Source organism: Tamandua tetradactyla, chromosome 1 (genome assembly GCF_023851605.1).
Source record: "Tamandua tetradactyla isolate mTamTet1 chromosome 1, mTamTet1.pri, whole genome shotgun sequence".
In the NCBI taxonomy this organism is placed as follows: domain Eukaryota; kingdom Metazoa; phylum Chordata; class Mammalia; order Pilosa; family Myrmecophagidae; genus Tamandua; species Tamandua tetradactyla.
The window spans coordinates 143,133,845-143,155,993 of record NC_135327.1 but is presented as its reverse complement, the minus strand read 5'-3'; the positions used below and the strand labels follow the sequence as shown (position 1 = coordinate 143,155,993).

General features: G+C 39.4%; 1 protein-coding gene and 1 non-coding gene across 3 annotated transcripts in view; one reads left to right on the top strand and one right to left on the bottom strand.

Moving 5' to 3' along the window:
• Positions 1-22,149, bottom strand: part of LHFPL3 (LHFPL tetraspan subfamily member 3) — a 565,071-nt gene that overhangs the window by 26,029 nt on the left and 516,893 nt on the right. The window lies entirely within an intron of this gene.
• LOC143652835 (U6 spliceosomal RNA) lies at positions 15,147-15,253 on the top strand. Its single transcript, XR_013160894.1, has one exon. It is a non-coding gene; the product is annotated as a U6 spliceosomal RNA (small nuclear RNA).

Sequence of the window (22,149 nt, the reverse complement as noted above, 5' to 3'; positions counted from 1 at the left end):
TGGGTTTTCCCTCTCACCTGGGAGGGCATATGGTGACATCTACTATCTTTCTCTCTAGGCTTTTTCAATGGCTTCCCTGGGTCTCTGTCCAATCTGTTGGCTCTAACGCTTCTTCCAAAATGGTTCCCTCTTAAAGGGCTCCAGTAAGCAACCCCACCTTGAATGGGTGGAGACACATCTCCATGGAAACCATCTAATCAAAAGTTACCACCCACAATTGGGTGGGTTATGTTTCCACAGAAACTATAAAAAAGGGACATGGCTTTTCTGGGGTACATAATAGCTTCAAACCAGTACACAGGTTACCAGGGGTGAGGGGAGAAAGGGAAATGGGAAGTCAATGCTTAACTTAGTTTGGGGTGATGGATACATTTTCTTTTAACTTTTATCATGGTGGGTATGCAGCTCACAATTCTCATTATAACTTCTTTTGCACTTTTGAATGTGCCATTCAGTGTACTAATTACATTCACATTATTGTGCTGCCACCACCAATGTCCATTGCACCAACTTTTTTTTTTATCACCCCAGATAAACTCTGAACCGATGGAGCAATAACTCCCCCAACTACCTACCCTCGGGCCGTGGGAATTTATAACCTACTATCTGTCTTGTGAAATTCGTTTCTTCTAGGTTTTCATATAAGTGCGATCATACAATGTTTGCTTTTTTGCATCTGGATTATTTCACTCAACATGCCAGCATAACAAGCTTTGGCATGAAAACAGAAAATACTCTGGGTTTTTTTACTTCAAGACACAGGAATGAAATCATGAAGCAAATTCTTCTAAATCCACAGTTAATTGTTGAGAGTATGCTACATCGGTCTTCTCTGTTTTGACCCCAAAGACCCAACGAGGTTTGAAAGAGTTTTTTTTCCCCGAATGTAAATGTTTATAGCAGCTTTATTTACAATCGCCAAAAACTAGATACAACCCAAATGTCCAACAACGGACGAACAGATAAACAAACTGTAGTATACCCATATAATGGTATACTACTGGGCAATAAAAAAGGAATGAAATACTGATATATGTAATAAGATGGATGACTCTCAAAAACTATTAATGCTAAGTGAAAGAGGTCAGACACATGCAATAACACTCTGGAAAAGGCAAACCTTTAGAGTAGGGAAGGGACTAACTGCAAAGGAGCATGAGAGAGGTTTCTAGGGTGACATAAATCTTCTATATATTGATGATGGTAGTGGTAGTTACATGACTCTATGTATGTGTGTACTACATACATCTGTCAAAATAATTTTCTGGTGAATGTAAACTATGCAAGTAAACCTCACTTTATAATAAAAACATGTATAACTTTTGATAAAACATGCCGCTTTGAGAAATCTACTCTATATAAATAAGTGCGTCAGTAAACAACATATATACAAAGATCTTTATTCTAGCAGGACTTTTTTTTTTTTTTTTTTTTTTTTTTTTTTTAAAGGGAAGACAGAGAGAAGGAAGGAAGGATAGAAGGAAGGAAGGAAGGAGGAAAGGGAAACATTTTTAAACATTTTCTTGTTTTATTGTATTCTGTTTCTCCGTTTTTGTTACATGGGGTGGGGCCGGGAATCGAACCGAGGTCCTCCGGCATAGCAGGCAAGCACTTTGCCCGCTGAGCCACCGCGGCCCGCCCTCTAGCAGGACTTTTAGTGGCAAATTTAAAATAAGATACAAAATAAAGTCGCTGATCATTTATATTGAAAAAAGATCAGCAAAAGGCTTTAAAAATCAGTCTAGCTACCAACTGGCTATTATTTAAAAATCGATAGGACTATATACCCTCACTGCAGAGTTTAATCTCTTCAAAGCCCAAACTTGTTACATAGCTAATATTTTGAGTTAGGCCTCAAGGTGTGTGTTTAACCTTCATTGTTTCATTTAATCCTCATAAGAATGCTTTGTGGTAGTTATTATTATTATCATTATTCCTATTTTACAGATAGGGAAATGAAAATGATTCTAGAGTCATGTCCTTGAGCATCATACTATTCTCTTATAAATGGATTCCATGCCATGGTTGCAAACTTTGAAAAAAATATTCATAAAATCAGCACACTCAAGAAGCAGGCCCACAGGAGATAATCAGACATCATTGTTATTTTTGACCCCCACTATCCCTTTAAAATAAATCTAGTGGGTATGCATTTCCTATGCCCCTGGATGAAAATTTAAGCAGTTATATGGCTTTTTCTTTCACAGTATCATCAAATAACTGTGCATATATCATCATAATTGACTTTGTTTTGTGAAAAATAACATATATACAAAAAAGCAATACATTTCAAAGCACACTGCAACAATTAGTTATAGAACAAATTCCACAATTTTAGGTGCTTCTTTCTAGCTGTTCTAAGGTACTGGAGACTAAAAGAAATATCAATATAATGATTCAGCACTCATAGTCATTTGTTAAACCCTACCTTCTCTGTATAATTCCTCCTTCTCCTCTGATCTTTCTCCCACTCTTTAGAGGTATTTGGGCTATGCCCATTCTAACTTTTTCATAGTCGATACTATGGGGTGGGGGGGATGGAATTAGTTGATGTTATGGAGAGGCTGGCCCCTCAGCATTTATCTGGTCTAGGAACCCATACGGAGGTTGTAGGTTTCTGAAAAGTAATCTTGGTGCATAGAACCTTTGTAGAATTTCATATAACACCTTAGGTGTTCTTTAGGGTTGGCAGGAATGGTTTTGGTTGGGGTTTGGCAAACTATGATGGGTAGCAATGTCTAGCTGAATCTTGCGTAAGAGTAGCCTCCAGAGTAGCCTCTCGACTGAAAGACTCTTAATGTGATTTCTGAAATATGCTTAACTTTCACAGAGGGAGCAGCTTAGCTCTTGCGAGAACTTCATTAAAGTAATTTTGCAATAGAAAGGCTTCCTACTGCCTAATCTCATTAGCTCTGTTTTATGTACAATAAATGGGTAAAAGTTGAGTTTGTGATTTGGTAATGGTGAATGCGTAATTTTTTAGTCCTTAGAATTTGGAATAAAAAAAAGAGGTTTTCTATGTGCACAAAGAGGAGGTCCAGAACTGAAATGATCATTTATTGGAATGAAATAAGGACATGCTTTATCTTTGAGCATCCACCATAAGCAATACAAGGGAGAGGAAAGTAGAGCAGCCAGTAGCTCATTCTTTCCCCCAACTCTTCTAATAAATAAGACCTTTGATGTAACCTTAAAACCACCAGTTAGGAGCCATCCTAACATATCTGTACGTAGTTTTGCTTCGTTCATGCAACAAATATTCATTAAGCATATGTATTGTGTCAGACAGTGTTCCAGGCACTGGGGATATGGGATGGGCAAAAGAGAGTAAGCCCTAGCACTCATAAAGCTTACATTATAATGGGGAGGTAGATAAGAAACACATACATACATACTGTAATACATTGGGTAGTCTTAAGTGCTGTGAAGAAAAATAAATCAGGGTAAGAGGACAGAGATGGGCTGCTACTTTAGAGTCGGTGGTCAGGGAAATTTTCTCTGAATGAAGTGAAGGAGCAAGATAACTGGCAGAAGACAATTCTAGGTGTTGGTATTTGCAAAGGCAAAGGCAGGAGGAACAGCTAGCCTGGGTAGCTGGAGAAAGGGGATGGGCAAGTCTTGAAGGACCCCTGGGCTAGGGAAAGGCATTTCAATTTTATTCTTAAGTCACTCATTAATGACTGAATGGGAGTTGTAAAAGGTTCCCTGTGGCTCCATGTGGCAACCAGTCTGTAGAGGGTAAACTGTGGAAACAATGAAGTGGTCCAGATGAGAGATGATGCTGGCTTGGACAGGGCTTGTAGTGATAATGAGTGGAGGTGGCGAGAGAGCGTCAGATTTGAGATATATTTTTAAGGCAGAGTCAGCAGGATTTGCTGAGAGGTTGGATGAGTAGTGTGTGCATAAAAGAGAATGGGAGCTCACGAATGACTCCAAACTTTTCAGTCCATTTGGGTAAGTGGGATGCTATTTATTGGGGTGGGGAACACTGGGAAAGAAACATATTTCTGGCGAGAATTCAGAGGCTTGGTTTTGCATATATTTTATAAATTTGAGCTGCCTACTAGACATCCAGGTAGAGATAAAGTATATGCAGTTAGACATAGGAGAGATAAGGATTGGAGATACGCATTTGGGAGTCATCAGCTATACACATGGCAGCCAAAACCATGAGATTGGAAGAAATCACTTGGGGGCTTTTGAAAGAGAAGGAGGAAGCTCAAGGATTGTGTCCTGGTCTAATTCTATCTTGACAGGGAGGAGAAATAGTCTGGGGGTGGCAAAAGAGGAGCAAGGGCCACTACCATCCTCCAACAGCAAAGCAACTTCATGTTAAGAACAGTAAACTAAGTTGCAAATAAAAATAGAATTCTCAGTTGTGATATTCTCTGGGATAGAATGGAAAGGACAGTGGCTGGGTCCTTTGTTCATTAGTGCATTCTGCACTTACATAACCCTGGAACCCCGAATGCTTTGGAGGTGGGAATGTGTGAGAGGATTCTCCCTCCTTCCTTTCCCCTGCCCCAGCCCCTTTCCACTCGCTCTTCTATCCTTTCTTCAGTTTACATTGTTCCTTCTTTGACTTCTACTATTCTTCCTCCTTCTTTCTCCTCTCTGCCATTCAGCATCCTTAGCACTGGATTTCAGGTGGTCCTAGGGCTGGAAGAACGAGCTGCTAAGATAAGATCCCTTCCTTTAGATGCTCACATAAGGTTCCCCTGAGGCATGGGTCACAGGTACAGTCGCTTTTTCCCCCCTAAATATCCAATCTACACATTTTACTAATTGGGAATTCATTAAAGTTAGTAAAATGTCAGAATGCAAATTATCCTGAAAGGGGAGTTGATTTGCTCTTCACAGTTCAGTGTGAATTACTTTAATCAGATAATCAGCTAATTTCCCTCCTAACAGCTGGTTGAGATGAGTCTGCATGCACTAGTCTGTCTTTAAAATTTCACTAGAAATATGGCTGAGATTCTTCAATTTTATAATGCCTGAGATTCACTTAGGAAATACATTAAAATGTAGATTCCTAGGCCTCATTGCCAGAAATTCCAACTTCATAGGTCCAGATAATTCTGATGCAGGTGGTTCATGAAATATTGGAGTAGAGAGGATTGAACTCCATGGGAATCACAGAATATTTCAGTAGAGGACATGCTAGGCAGGCTGCCAAAATGAAGACCTTTGACTTGCCTGAGAGTGCAGTAAGTCTCTGGGTGTCCATGAGGAAGGAGGAAGGAAGGGAAAAGAGGGCCCAGAACAGAAAGGAATGGAAGCTAATGCCTTCTCTGTGCTGATGTGAGCACCTGAACCCACTCTATGACTTCTGGGGTATACTGCAGAATCGAGCGCTTATCACACACTAGCCATTTTTCCAGGCACTATTCTCTCTCTCTCTCTCTTTTTTTTTTTTAACTTTTTAATTGTATAATCTAATGTATACGCAAAGGAAAGAAAGGAAAAAGCAATAGTTTTCAGGGCACTCTTCACAAGTAGTTACAGGACAGATGTCAGAGTTTGTCATGGGCTACCATTTCTTGGAGGATTTTCACATGGACGGATTTAATGTGTTTTCTTTTTCAGGTAGTTTTCTGACATATTTAGGCTTTGTAATATAATAAACAATGAGAAGGCATTAATGTAATAAAGATGAGAAGAGAATATCACCCAAATAGGAGAAAGGGTAAACATCTTTTAAAAAACTTTTGATTTCTGAAATCACTGTCTATAATTCCAAAAAAACTTTTTTTTTTTTTTCGCACGGGCAGGCACCAGGAATCGAACCCAGGTCTCCAGCATGGCAGGCAAGGACTCTGCCTGCTGAGCCACCATGGCCCACCCAATTCTAAAATATTTTGATGAGATAATTCCTTGTTCTAAGGGTAGATAGAACTATTCTCTTTTAATTCTTCCTGCCTCCCTCTGAGGGAGGTAACATGTCAGCTTGCAGATAACAGAGGCCACAGAGGTTCTAAAGTGGCAGGCAGAGTCAGAACAGGAACGCTTGTCAGGCAGATGCCAAACCCACGTGCTCCATCCGTGTGTGGCACTGCTGAATGAGCAAGGTCAGATACCGAAGCTAGAAGAGAAGTTTGTGACTCCTCTCCCAGATGCTCAGGAATAAAATTTCGGTGACCTAGTAAGAGGCATGCTTTCCTCTGGGGATGGGCTGCTTTGGTGCCCCAATCCTGACGTCCTGATGGGGTCATGGAGTGAACAATCAATGAACTGAGTCATAGCTGCCAGGGAGGGAAAAAAAAGGTTCTAAAAATACCGTGCAGCAAACTCTTTACCCCAAGTATCTGAGAAATTCCAGGAAACTCAGGTTATGCCCTCATCTGCCTCAGTGACGCACTAATTTCCAAATTACGAGTCACACCTGAGCACAGATAGGCAGTTTCCCTCCAACCATTTAGCTCAGAAAACAGGCTTCATTTTCAGTAATCAGTACGGAAAAGCTCCTCTAGCTTCGGTACTCTACTAGACCTACTCATATTTTTAACAGCCTGTCTGCAAACGCAGAAGTGAACTAAAAATAGACTTACTTATAATACAATTCATCATGTACTCAGTTGCCAGGAGGAAGCTTAATTTCAGTTTCACTCAAGGTGAAATACCTTTAAGAAACATGTTACTTCATATAACTATTTATTAATATCAAATTTAATAGAGTCCTCCAATATGAACCCTTTAATATATAAGTCAGAGCCCGAGAGAACGTTAGTCAGCGTTGTGAAAGCAGATGTTGGCAAAATTACTTTGTCCAATGGCCAAGGTTAGAAAATGCATTGAGGGCTCTTAAAGTTCAAACTCCTTTGGTTCCTCTTTGCTGAACTCCAGCTCTCTGCCTCACTGATCTACTGGAATTGGATCCTCTTGTAAAGGTAGGGTTACCAGATTTAGCAAATAAAAATATAGGATGCTTTTATATCTCACTATAAAAATGTTAAAAAAATATAGCATACTTAGTTAAATTTGAATTTCAGATAAACAATGAATTTTTTTAGTATGTATCTCAAATACTGTGTGATTTGCCTTGGACTCTCCTGGTTTCAGCACTGAATATTGTACATTCCAGGAATTCCCTCAGTCTCACCAAAGTGAGGATGGTTATTTACCCTTAAACCAATATAAACCATATACCCATCTTGAGCATTACCTACCCACTGGAAAGTCCTATGGGAAGGAAAACTTTTTTTTTTAATAACAGATTCAATGAGACATGATTCATATACCATAAAATTCACCCTCTTAAAATATAAATTCACTGATTTTTAATACATTCATACATTGTGCAACCATCACTGTTATCTAATTTTAGAAAATTTTCATCACAACAAAAAGCCATACCTATTAGTAATCATGTTACCACCCCCTCCCCTCCCCCCAGGCACTGGTAACCACTAATCTACTTTCTGTTTCTATGGATTTGCCTATTCTGGACATTTCATATAAATAGAAGCATGCCATATGCGGTTCTTTGTGACTAGTTCTTTCACTGAACCTAATATTTTCAAGGATAATTCATGTTGTAGCATGTATCAATACTTCATTTCTTTCTATGGCAGGGTTATATTCCATTACACGGATATACTATATTTTGTTTTTTCATTAATCAGTTGACAGACATTCGAGTTATATCTACTCTTTGGCCATCATGAATAATTCTGTGAACATTTGCCTACACATTTTTGTGTGGACATGTCTCCAATTTTCTTGGTTATACCTAGGAGTAGAATTGCTGGGTCATATTACAACTCTGTTCAAATTTTGCAGGAACTTTCAAATAATTTTCCAAAGCATCTGCATCACTTACATGCCTACCAGCAATCTATGAGGGTTCCAGTTTCACCACATCTGCATCAGCACTTGTTATTGACTGTCTTTTTTATTATAGCCACCCTTATGGGTGTGAAGTAGTATCTCATTGTGGTTTTGATTTGTTATTTCCCTAATGACTAATGATGTTGAGCATTTTTTCATGTGCTTATTGGCCATCTATATATCTTCTTTGGAGAAACATCTATTCAAATCCTTTGCCCAATTTTTAAATTGGGTTATTTGTCTTTTTATTGTTGAGTTGTAAGAGTTCTTTATGTATTCCAGGTACAAGTCCCTTATCAGGTATATAATTCGTAAATATTTTCTCTCATTTTGTGGGCTGTCTGAAAAAACCTCTTTTTAACCCTGTATTTTCAAAATGGTGAGTCTGGAATTCTTCATTCACTCAATGTTAAGTTTGTACTGTATGCCAGGCATTAGGGTTCCCAGAGTGAAAGGGACCTACAAGGAGGAGCTCACTTGGGAGAGTGAGGGTTGCAAACAAATGATTTCACGAAGAGTGGAGAGAGAAAGATTTTTAAAATATAGAATGTCTTCATCTATCTCTAGCACTTGGTGCAGTGTCAGATCTACAGTGGTGATCAATAAATATTTCATGTAAAGACCAAATCAATAGTGGCCTAAGCAGGGATTCCCCCCGGCTCTCTTTATTGTGGGTATGGAGTTATGATGTTTTTGTTTGGTGTTTATTGTATAATTTAAAGAATTTGAGAAGGCTCACCGACGTCTGAAAAATATCCTCTATCAGCTACCAGCAGCTGACATTTCTATCATCATTAAATATGTCTCAGGCCTTGGGGTTCTTGGATAAGATGTAGCTATGTTATCTGGGATTACCAGGGAAGAACGTAGCAAGCTATTATCAGTAAGGTAACATTTTACTTTGAATAAATTCACCCAGATGGGCTCTAAAGACCTGCCAGGATTTAGGACTAGTACATTTTGAAGGACTCAGGCTAGGGCTGAGCCTAGAGCATTGCAAGGAGTACAGAGATGGCTTGGATCTGGTTTATTGTGGGAAAGAGAAGGGCCACTGGAGGGTGTGAGGATCTGGGGGTGGGGCAGGAGGCACTGACAAGAAGGTCAAAGAAAAAAAGATGGAAGAGCATCAAAGACAAATTTTGTCTTCATAACTGTGCCTGTGGCCAGCCCCATTTATGGGAAATGAGCATTTCATCTTATAATCTGGGGCTTGGAGTGGGGGTGGATAATTCATGTAAAATTATTCTCTGCAAGAACCATCAGACTTTAGAGCTTTAATGTCACAGAATTAGGGGTGATGAATGAGCCTGAATTAACATGTGTGTGCTGTGACTCTGAGAGCTTCTTAAAACCCAACTCATTTTAACATAAGAATTGCCTTAGCACAAAAAAGCTTCCTTTCAGGCACTGAAACCCTGTCAGCAGAAAGGCACTCTTGAAAAATCTTTTCCATCTCCTTTTATATAAGTCAAATATTAATTAAAGCAAATAAATTAGGTTGCAATTATGTGTAATTGTGAATTGTAGTATTAAGAGGAAATGCGTTTCAGTGCAGTTAATTGTCATCAATTGTGATTTGTCCAAATTAATTTAATATCCAGAGTGAGGTTAATATTTTGAACAGTCTAATAATAAAGAGAATTAGAGAAATGAGATTAAATCCAGTGCCAGCTATATATGGATGACATTCCTAGGGTGACTTGACACATTTGTGGGCTCCCCACCGGCTCACCCCAAAAATGAGGGAGGATACCATGGGCCAGTTTTCACAGGGATCTCCAAATGTTTGCTTAATAACCCACCCCACCATCAACACCACGACACTGCCATTTTCCCCATAAAAGTACCATCAGACTTTACCATCACATTCTGAAGACTAACAGCACTCGTTTTATAAAATGGGTTCAACTGAAAACCCATTCTGACAGTTTCCACTCAGTGAATACAAACATCACAAAAAAGTTTGCTATTATATCAGAAATCCCTTTGGAAATGTTTGGAAAAAATAAAAGGTATATATGAGCACATTCATATATGGTTTAAAAATCTGAATAAAAAATTTAACATATTGGCTGGAGTTTTTTTCCTTAATAGGATATTCTTCCACTGTTTTCCTTTTAAAATAATCTTTCAATGTATTTATTTGTAGAAGACCAAATAAACCCGACAGAAACATGCATATCTACACTCACCTACTTTGTCTTCGTTTGAAAAGTTTAAGCAGCTCAATGCCTCAAACTGCACTAATAGTTAAAAGAATTAAAAACACCTTTGTCAAGTATTTGAGTGGTCAAGAGAAACTGGGCCAATTAGGTTGATCTCAGTCAAATGCTGTTGTCATTTGCTCCAGACTTGAGTTGAATTTTAAGAGCTGGAACCTCCATGACTGATGGGTATATTTGGTCTATATATTAACACCCCACCCTGACCCCCATGAGGATAAGAGACCACGGAGTTGGGATCCTTTCCTTCCCTTTGGGATATCCTCTACATGGATAGATTTCAGGATGGCTTTCCCCAGAAACCCAGACTCTACAGTTCAACTTGTTGGATCTCTTGGGGGTGACCATCCCGATGTCACAGAGGAAGTCAGAGTCCAAAAGGGAAATCCACCCAGTGCTTCTTTCTTCATCCCATGCCCTGGACCTTTCGTCTTCTGTGAAGTTTCTGCTGTCATCGGCAACCCTGCTTGAGGGGTGGTGGAGTTGTCGGTGTGACTTCTCCTCTGGACTGAAAGCACCATGAAGTCCGGTTCTCGGACTTGGGGCAGTGCCCATGATGACATTAGCTGTTGCCATTTGTCACCCCCTTACGACACATGAGGCAGGCTCTGTGCTAAAAGCCATCATACACTTTCATCTGTAATCCTGGCCCTGTGAGACAGATATCACTTAGAGAAGGTGAGTAGCTTTCTTGTGGTCAGTGCGTTGGTAAGTGGCCAAGCTGAGATTTGAACTCCAATCCCTGTAATGTCAAACCCTATGCCATTAGCAGATGTTGCTTCTTATGGCTCAGTGCTGTCTCCTGCATGGAACTTTCACATAGAGGGGGCTCAACAAATGTTTGTTGTCTGAGTAAAGAAGAATAGCTCACAGTTATGTAGTGCTAACTTTGGGCCACACACTATTTTAGACACTTTGCATACAATTAGGTCATTACAATTCCAGGAGGTGGATACTGCTATTCCCATTTTACAGATGAAGAATAGGAAGCATGGAGAGGTTATGGAACCTGTCCCAGTCTCACAGCTAGCAGGTGGCAAAGCTGGGACTCTGCAGGCAGTCTGGTGACTCCAGAGTATGCGATTGAGCACCATGCCAGACTGCCTCTCTGAAGAGTGTGCTAAGGCTTTTGCTTCACTTGTTCACAGAGGATCCTTTTGGTGTTATGTCAGATGAAGAAACTCCTCTTGGGCGCTTCCCTGATCCCTGCAGGTCTCTGTGTTCTGGCTGCAACCTATGCTTCATGGGTGTTTTTCTCATTTATCTGTCCTTGGCATATAATAGGTGGTCAGTTCATATTGTGAAAAATGAGCTAAATGCAGCCCCACTTTTTTTTTTTTTTTTTTTTGACTGGGAAAGAAATCAGTTACGAGGAAAAAAGGGAAGATGAGATGTGATTTTGGAAAAAAGGAAGAGCAAGATGAAGACTGGGAAGAAAGATGAAAATGGGATTGTGGGAAAAAGAACAGTAGGGCTGGAACCAAGAATAAAGATAAGTGAAAAACAGGCTAGAGACCCACCTCTCAGAGAGGTGCATCTCTCGGCATCAGGACATTATATGAGAGTCCTTCACCAGGGCTGTTCATCTTGGCCTCTCATGGATGGTTGCTCCCCATTTTATGACTATCAGTGCCTGGTTCTTCTAGAAATTGGAGTGAGGAGCATGGCAAGGGAAGAGAAAATGGGCTTTTTAATCAGAGAGAAGGGTGTTCAAATCCTGGCCCAGCCACTCACTCACTGTGTGAGTCTGAGCAGATTATCTGATGTCTCTGAGCTGTGTTTAAAAATCAGAATAAAAGTTTTAACATATTGGCCTTCAAATCATGGAGGTCAAACAGCAAGTCTGTGTCATCTCTACAATGAGGACAAGAATTCTACATCATAAGGTTTTGTGAGCATCTAAATGGTGATGACCATTGGAAAGTTCCTGGTATGTAGTAGGCATTCAGTAAATATCAGCAGCCCTTTCAGCCACACCCTGCCACCCTGATCACATGTTGCCCTGAGGTGGCTCAGGGTTTTTGCCGCACAGATCCCCATCGGAAGGGGAGTCAGCACAAGAGAAAAACCCTAAAAGCACAGCCCTTGCATTTCCGTTAGCCTTTGGTAAATGGCATTGAAACAAACACAGAGGTTTCACCTGAGTTGCTTTATTTGTAATTGGTCAGTGACCATGCTTGTCCGCAGTGCTGTTTGAAATGGAGGCAGGGGAGTCGATTGTGTTTGGCCATAATGAAATTCGATACAGCTATAAGAATAAATCCAAATGTCTTCATTAGAAGATCAATCCCTTCCCCATCATTTTTGCATCATTCACTTTATGGGATTATAAAAGTCAAATGGGGGTCAAGGAAAGCAACAGAAAATATGATCTAGAATCAATAGCACAAAGTCATTTCTATTCTTCATTTCCTTACAGGGGAGGGGATCTATCACCAATTAGAAAAAAACCCGCTAAGCTAAATATAAAGGGCAATTAACAGAGCATCTCTCCAGCTCTGTGTAATTGAGCTATGCTGTCCACCTCTGAGATAATATGAGGTTATTTACAGACACACCATTTCTCAGCTAGACAACATTTCCTCACATGCTCTCTCCTGGAACTTGTGTGTTGAATCACAGGGCTTATTAGTCCAAAAAGCTGGGCAATTCTCCAGGTCTTATGTGGGCAGCTGGGGAGGGGGTGGGGGGATGGGTCAAAGAGTTTACCTCTTTGGTTCTCTTACAAAATGAGAGTTATTTATCTGGCATGATCTATTTCCCAGGTTGTTGTGAGGTCTGATGGGAGGTATGGATAAAGCTTTTTGAAAAGTTGGCCCTAGGATCCAGCTTTGCGTTTTGCTGGGTTGAGGAAGCAGTTGGATTGGTACCCAGTCAGGACTTGGGGGCCAGCAAGACTTTAAGCTCATCTTTATTTAATCAGGGAGTCCAACCTGTCCTTCTCCAAATCATGGAGGCCAAGCAGCCAGTTTGCGCATCCCCATTTCCACATTTCCCAGCCCCGCTGCCTTGGTGGTTGTGGCAGCGTAATCATGGGCTTGAGGTCAGAGAAAGCTGAGTTCAAGTGCAGCTATATCCATGTGTGACCCTGGGAAATCGCTTGTCATATTAGATCCTCATTTTCTTATCTGAAAAACAAAATGAAGATAATACCACCTACCCAGAAGAGTAGTAGTAAAGGTCAGAGGCAATGTTTTAAAGTGCCTGGGACCTGGAGGTGGTAATACAGGGGTGCTTCAATGATTAGTTCCTTTCAAGGTCACACCTGAAATTCATTTATATGAATTCCCACCCCCTCCCCAGCTGCCCACATCAGACCTGGAGAATTGCCCAGCTTCTTGGACTAATTACACCTGCATAAAAATTTAGGAGGTATGGTATTCTAATGAGCCCTGGTCCATAACTCTCAGCAAGAAGTGAGGGGCTGGTTTTTCTAACTGGCAGACTGCATGGCATTTTGGGGAAGTTGTATTTGAGGTTTAAACTCAAAGGAGATGAAATTTGGAGTGTATTTCCTCTCTTCAAGTCCCTGTTGTCTCCTTTTACTCCTTGGTACTTGAAAATAAATTAGCATCACTTTGCCCAAACAAGTCCTGACCTGCTGCCTATCAGGACTGAACATTTCCATGAATGAGAAGCCACTGTGCAATGAGTGATCTGAGGAGGAAATCAAGAAAAAAAAATTCCATTTACAATAGCAACTAAAAGAATGGAATATCTAGGAATAAATATAACCAAGGATGTGATGGACTTGTACAGCAAAAACTACAAAATGTTGCCAAAAGAAATAAAAGAAGTCCTAAATAAATGGAAGGACATCCATGTGCATGGATTAGCAGACTAAATCAAGATGTCAACTTTACCCAAAATTATTTACAGATTCAAAGCAATCTCAATAAAAATTTCAAAGGCTTACTTTGCAGAAATGGAAAAACCAATTATCAAATTTATTTGGAAGTATAAGAGGCCCTAAATAGCCAAAAACATCTTGAAAAAGAAGAATGAGGTTGGGGTACTTGCCCTTCCTGACTTTAAAGCACGTTACAAAGCTACAGCAATAAAAACAGCATGGTACTGGCAGAAGGATAGATGTATTGACCAATGGAATTGAACTGAGAGTTCAAAAATATACCTTCAGATCTGTGGTCAATTGATTTTATTTTTAGAGAAGTAGGTAGGAAATTTACTAGATATACATGTAGGAGGACATTCAGGCAATCTTGCAAGTAAAGAAAGATGGAGGGCGAGAGGCTGTCAATTGATTTTTTTTTTTTGGTATGCTGTATGGTGGGATCACATTTCATTCTTTTTCCATGTGAGTATCCTGTTATTGCAGCATCATTTGTTGATTTTTTTTTTGTTATTTGTTTGGGAAGTGACTGGGCCAGGAGTCGAACCGGGGTCTCCCACATGGCAGGGGAGAATTCTACCACCGAACTACCCTTGTGCCCACCCTGTCAACTGATTTTTGGCAAGGCTGCCAAGTCCATCCAACTGCAACTGAGTAGCCTCTTCAACAAATGGTGCTAGGAGAACTGGTTATTCATATCCACCTCACATCTTATACAAAAATTAACTCCAAATGGATCAAAGACCTAAAATTGAAAACCAGAACCATAAAACTTCTAGAAGAAAATGTAGGGAAGCATCTTTAAGATCTTGTGGTAGGAGGTGGTTTCTTAGATCTTACACCCAAAGCACAAGCAATGAAAAAAAATAGATTAATGGGACCTCCTCATAACTGAATACTTTTGTGCTTCAAAGGACTTTGTAATAAAGCTGATTGCAAATATTTGAAAATGGATAAAGGGAATGGTAAAACATTATGGTGAGTGTAATTCACAGCGATGATATGTGGGTGCTATCGTGGTTGAAAGGAAAAGTTCAGGGTCGTGTGTGTCACTTAGAAGGAAAGCCAGAGGATGAGTCATGGGACAGTATAACATAATGAACCCTACTGAGAGTGCAAATGTTCTAGAATTGATTGTGGTGATGAATGCATAACTCTGTGAATTCAGCAGAAGACACTTGTACACTTTAGATGGATTGCATGGTATATGAACTTATCTCAGTAAAACTGCTTTAAAACAAAGTCTGGTGCTCGTTTCGGCAGCACATATGCTAAAACTGGAACAATACAAAGAAGATTAGCATGGCCCCTGTGCAAGGATGACACGCAAATTCTTGAAGCATTCCGTATTAAAAAAAAAAAAAGCCTGCCTGACAAAAATGCTATCTAGTGAAGATCATCTAAAGGAGAAGGACTATGTCTTCTCTTTAGGTTTCTAGAGCCCATCCTCTGACCATATTCAGAATCAGGAAGCTTTGTGTGTGGACCATTAGCTTAGCTTTTCCCAGAACCCCCTTCTGAGATGTTTTTACTTAATGTTGTGCCCTGATTTCAAGAAATAGTCGTTTTTGTTAGTTATAAAACTGTTATGAAGGACATGGTTCATTTTGCTACTCAGAGTCTTACATAAAAGCAAGGTTCCTACTGAATTACATATTTGAATGTGGATAAAAGGGAAAACTTTAGATTGTACACATATTATTAGAATAAAAATGAAAAAGTATTGTTCTTTAATGAAAATATCGTGTAACTTACAGGTGCCAAGAAATTCAGAATCAAATTTGATGCTCAACCACAACAACTACAGCAATCTTTATGATCAACATATTTCTTCTCCTTTCTCCCACACGAACATAATCTATTACAACTAAGAGATGGAGAATTCACCTGCTGTATCCTACCATTTTCCAATGATTCATTAAAAAATCCTTAATTAAGAAGTATGTATACCATGTTTATTCAGTTCTGCTTTTTCTTTCTGAATTGTTTTTTTTTTCATTCCCACTATAAATAGCACTTAATTGCATTTGCAGTGGAAAACATAAGATTGTTGGAGAAAATCTGAAGATGGCACCATCTCTGGTAGTTGTATTGATAAAAAATAATACAGAAAAAAAAAAGAAGGTTAAGTTTTCCCATCCGCTTCAAGCTGGATTCTCAGTATACTTTATATGCCTCTGTCAAACTTGGAGACAGAAGATACAAATTTATTTAAATTTTTGATTTACTTTTTCTAGTTCTTAGCAATAGCAAAGAGAGAAGGGAGAGATGTTCACTGGCAGAGCTTAGAATTTCTTATATAATAATTTACTTTTTAGGGAATAAAACACATCTCAGTAGTTCTAATCCATTACATATGACTTCCTTTTAAGGTAATTAGAATGGGTCCTTAGTGCTTGCTCTTGGAGCATGCAATCTGAAAAAACTTGACACTTTTGGGAAGAGATGGTGAGAAGATGGAGGCGGTATGGCAGGGATGGGAATATACCCTTCAGGTTCTTTCCCAGGGCTGCCTTTGGAGGACAGCCCTGGGAAACCTAGGTGCATTTTCACCTCTTGTGCACAGTGAACCCCCAAGATGGCATGAGCATCCTTTATTAGTGCAATAAACAGAAACATAACAAGCCATTAGATGGTACTGAAAACTACAACAGATATATTGCTGTGACTAACCACACCAGGCAGAATCTACTATCAAACAACAAATTATTCAACAATCTACCCTCCCTACATTAGATGAGAGCCCCAGGTATCTTGAAAGTCCCTAGTTAACTTTCTTGGCCATAAGATTTCCTGTTTTTGAATTTCTGATTTGTTTTCTTTTTTCCTTTTTCGTGTATGCTATATAGAGGGGTTCATTATTTTCCCATGTGAGTATCCTGTTACTGCAGCACCATTTATTGAATTTTGCTTTTTTTTGGGGGGGGTGAGGGGAAGTGTATGGACCAGGAATCGAACCGCATGGCAGCGAGAATTCTACCAATGAACTACCCTTGCACCCCCTCCTATTTTTTTTTTTTAGGTGCATGGTCTGGGAATTGAACCCAGGTCTCCCGCATAGAAGGCGAGCTTCTACCACTGAACCACCGTGCTCTGCCAGTGAACATCTCTCCTTTCTCTCTTTGCTATTGCTAAGAACTAGAAAAAGTAAATCAAATATTTAAATAAACTTGTATCTTCTGTCTCCAGGTTTGACAGAGGCAAGGCAGGCGAGAACTCTTCCTGCTGAGCCACCATGGCCCACCTTCCTATTTGTTTTTGTACTAAACTTTTTAGGAGTTTTAGCATAAAAAGTCTGAATACAATCCTTAGTTGATTTAAATGTTTTGCAAATATCATCTCCAAGACTATGGACTACCTTTTAAATTGGCATATGGTGTCAGTCATTGGTTATATAAATATTTAACATTTTAATGTGGTTGAATCTAGTATTCCTTTCCTTTATGGTTTATGTTTTTGTATTTTGTTAAGAAATATATACACACACAGACTATGTATTTATGTATTGTACTAAACAATAGTCTGTACTTTCTACTAGAAGATTTAAAATTTTACTCTTTACATGGATCTTTAATTCAAATATAGAATTTATTTTGTTTGTGGATGAAGTAGGCATATAATTTAGTATTTCTTCTTCCATTTTGATAGTCATTGTTCACTATCACTAGTTAAAAAGTTCACCCTTTTTACAAGGATTTGTAATGTCTCACATCATAAACTAGGTTTTCCTAAGTATGTCCATTTCTGGGTTCTAGTTCTATTAGTCTATTTGTCTATCCAAATGCAAAAAATGTTTTGGATAGTTTTGATCCTTCATTCTTCCTTATTAATTTTAGGATCAGCTTGTCAAATTCTGAGAAAACCATTTAGGATTTTGATTGGCATAAAATTGTATCTACAGAGTCACAATTTAGGGAGAATTGCCATATTTAAGAATCTGAATATTTCCATTCATGAACATTTACTTAAATGTTCTTTTACATCTTTTACATCCTTCAATAAAGTTTTGTAATTTTTTCTAAAAAATCCAGAGTATATTAGCTACCTTGTAGTTTTTGTTGCTACTGTGAATAGCATCTTTAAAATATTTACATTTTGATTGATTGCTGTTAGTATACAGGCACAATATTGATATTTAAATATTGATCTTAGTTCAAGAAATATCGCCGAACCATTTTATTAATTCTAGTAGTTTGCTGGTAGATTTTCTTGAATTTTATATAAAGACAATCATAACTTCCATGAGTAATGAAAGTTTGATTCTTCTTTTTAAATCCTCTTTTATTTATTTCCTCATCTTATTTCTTTGGAAAGGACTTCCAGTATAATGCTTAATGACAGTGGCAGTGTAGGAATCCTTCTTCTGCTCCTGAATTTAGAGGGAATTCTTCTAATGAATTAAGAATATTTGCCTTTTTTTTTCTTAGTGGATATCCCTTATTGCGTAAAGGAATTTCTACTTTATTTTTTTGCTTAGTTATTTTTTTCCTCTTAAATCACTGAATGCTTTTTTTCTGTGGCTATAAGATGAACATTGGCTTTTCATCTTTAATTGTTATTTGGTGAGTTGAGATCTATGTATGTCCACATAAGCAAAGGATCTCACTGGTAGAAGACATTTGAAAAGAGGAAGCTAGAAATTGTGTCCAAGTCCACTAAACATGGACATCTCCCCCAGTTACCCACTACCTCCCAAAGAAGGAGGTGGGTAACCCTACCTTCCATCTCTAAGAGCTTAAAAAGTTGGAGAGTTCCTTGGTGGCATGTGCTGGATCCGTGTCCTTTGGTGCCTCCTACTGGTGCTGGTTGTATCACGTGGAGTCACAAAGAGTTTGTCTAATCTCATTTCTTCAGAATAACCTTTAGGACATGCTCATAGGAGCTGTTTTAGGTACTTTTAGGGTCTCAGCTGTTCCCCTTTAAATGCATAGCAAGTTTTCAATAGCTTTTCTTTGAATGTCAGAGCTTAATCAGCACGGTGGGGCTGAATCAAATACTATTAAATTGAGAACAAACCTCTTTACTTGTTGTAGATATTTTATCTTTTACAACCTAAGATTTCATTATCTTTTCACAATGTTTGTGCCCAGTGATCTTTACATTTAACAAAAATATTTGTGCCTTTTTCTCTATACTCCTGACTCATGACTCCTCTGATTATGTGGTTAGATTTTTTTTTTTTTAAACCGAGGTCAAGTTCTTTGATTGACCTTTGTCAAATTTCATCCTGTTAGACTCAGCCTGCCTAGGTCTGTTGGGTCCATATTCTGATATTCAGCTATGGAATATCCTACCCAACTTTGTGTTAGTCACAAATTTGATAAGTTCATATCTCCACCTGAGTCACTACTGAGACTGTCAAACAGGACAGGGCTGAGGATGAAGCCCTGAGGCATGTCAATTTGAGGTGCTAACAGCACTGCCTAGTCATGCCTGTCATGCAGATAGAAAATTGAAAATGGAATCTGGGTGGAAAATATAAACTGGAGATTTAGATTTGAGAGCCATTTCTATAAGAAATAAAACAAAGAAATGAATATGATAGAAAAGAGAGTTAATAGAGGGGGAGAAGAACAGAAACACAGGTTAGAAACTTGGAAGAGGAAGAGGAGCTAGAGAAAGCAGAGAAGAGATAGTTACAAATGAAGAAGAGGAACCAGGAGAGATCAAGTTCATAGTAGGCAGGAGAGGACACAATTCTAAGAGGGGTCAATAATGTAGGATTGCAGAGAAGGTTTGAAAAAAGGTCTTATTTGTGTGTGTGTGTGTGTGTGTGTATGTGTGTGTGTGTCTGGGTGGTGGTGATGGAAGTATTAGAAGCAAGATTAAATTCCAGTCCAACTCCAAATGGGAGTATTGGTAATGATTTATTTCCAAAGCCAAGTGACGAGTAATATGTGTTAATCTCATTATTATTTACGCTTTTTTTTTTTTTTTTTGCAAATGGGAAACAGTCATCATAGTAATTTTTTTTAAAAAGGTAGAGGTAGAAGTGTGAGCAACAGATAATTTTTAAAAACAAAAAGATAGTGAAAAGGAGAGAGAAAGGGTAAAAGCTTAAGGTGTGGAGGTTGGGGAATGCCAATGGGAAGGGAGAGCTTCAATATGGGGAAAAAGAAAGTAACCTCTGCAGGGGTGACAGGGAAGGAGGTTAAAACTTTAGGAGGAAGAGTAAGATATGGGACTGATAAAGGATAGTGACAGAGATGAGGGAATAAAAGGTTGAAAATAAAAGATTTGAGGTGGAAAAGAAAGAATTTGGAGAAGTTGTCATTGGATGAGCTCCACCCCAGCCGAGGGGCTGGTAGAGTCTCCTGGAAGTGAAGGTGTGCTGCAGGCTTGAGGAGAGAGAAAGTTTGGAGTCACCCATGGAGAGATGGCAGAAGGGCTGCCAAGGAATGACTGAAGGGGGTACTAGGAGGCGGGGGTACCTGCCGAGGTGAGAGGTGTGAAGGTGTCGCAGATGCGTCACAATGTCTGGGGACTTTCTCCAGTTTTGCTCAGCACCCCAGGAATAGAGGTGGAGCAAACAGATGGTGGGTGTGGTGCTTCAGGACTGAGGGTTCTCAAGGAGAGGGAAGTAGTTTGGGGTGCTGATAAAGTTCAAGCAGGGCAGGGAAAGACACACTACCTTTACCCTTGGCAGAGTCTCTGGGGTAGCTCTTCCCTCAGGGACCAAAGAGTGAGTGGTGGGAAGCCTGTGCTTTATAGTTTGCTTAAGATTGGAGCCCATCCTGGGCCCCAGAGCCTGTACCTGAGCCCCTACCATAGTTCTGCCACCAGAAAACACCCAGTCAGTGCCTGACACCAGTAATGTAAAAGGGGCTTAGGAAAATTTTCACAGATTGATTTGTTTGGGGCTGAAAGAAATCTGCAATGCTAGCTTTCAGGGTAAGTCTAAAAGGTCGTCAAGATATCTTTACACAGTTTTCATATTGACAGTGAGATATTCTGTTTTGTATTCAGTCTTCCTAGCAGGAAGTAGCATAGGACACAGCTAGAATTTGCCAGTTTATTTAACTTGACTTTAACTGCCACAGAAGCTGCTATGTAGTAATGATTCCAAACCACATGCCCTATTTCTCTCCTGCAGAACCTTCAGTCGGAAACCTCCCTGCTGCTTTTGTGTAGAGTTTCGCTCTTTATTTATTAGGGATTACACTGAGGGGGCCAGTTTCGAGAGCGCAGTAAATTTTACCAGCATCAGGGAAGAAGGAAAAAGACTGACTTTAACACACTGAAAGGTGTTAAAAAATTATAATTCTCCAGACTGGATGACAAAGAGATTGCGGTTCCAAATTTACTGCCCCCAGGAGTGGTTTTGCTTGCGTAGGAACAGCCAAGCTGGCAGAGTTATTATTATCACAATAATACAAGGGAGTTGGAAAATACTTCTCCTGGGACAATTTTAGAAAGGCAGGCCAGGCAGCCAAACGGCCTCAAGACTGATCAAGGAAGTTGGGAATTATGAATTCTAATTCTGGATTTCCTATGTGACTGGTGATCTCTGCCGAATGTCTTAGCGACTGAAGCTTCTTGTACATTTATTCCCCTTGTTTCCCCAGAGCCCTGCACAAGGCCAGATAACTGTGTGTGCTTCATGGTTTTAATAAAGAATAAACTGCCATTGGAATAGAAAGTAGGTGGCCACATGATATTACAAAGTACTCACATTTAATAGCATCACTTCTTGGTTCTGCCTTTTTTAGGGAAAGGAAAACTACCGCGACAGCCATATTGCGGTGAATAAAGTCTGGAAGCAGACTACTGGGAGTGAATCTCTGCTCCACTGCTCACTAGTTCCCTCTGAGCTCTGGTGTCCTTATCTGTGAAAACGGGGACAATCTACCTGTACCTACTTCATTGGCTAGTATGAGGGTAAAATGAGATAATACAGGCAGAGCTCCTGGCATGCATCAAAGTCTCCACAAACATTAGCTTCTATTCTGACCTTTTTTTCCTCAATCCTCCCAAAGATTCATGTCTTGTTTCTCTCTTATAACTGAGGGTTTTCCTAAGTAGGGTGTCGCTGCTCATCCAGAAGCTCTGAGGATCAGTCAATTTGCAGAACCCAGCACTGCACCACGATAGCTCATAGCACACACTATATATGCTGACTGAACAAATGAGTTGGCAAAGAACTTTACTCTTGGCTTCGGAGAATTACAAAACACACAGATTAGTCTTACTTAATAAGCAAGCAATTTAAAGATTCATACTTGTGCAATGGAACTCTCGAATCTTTAGGTT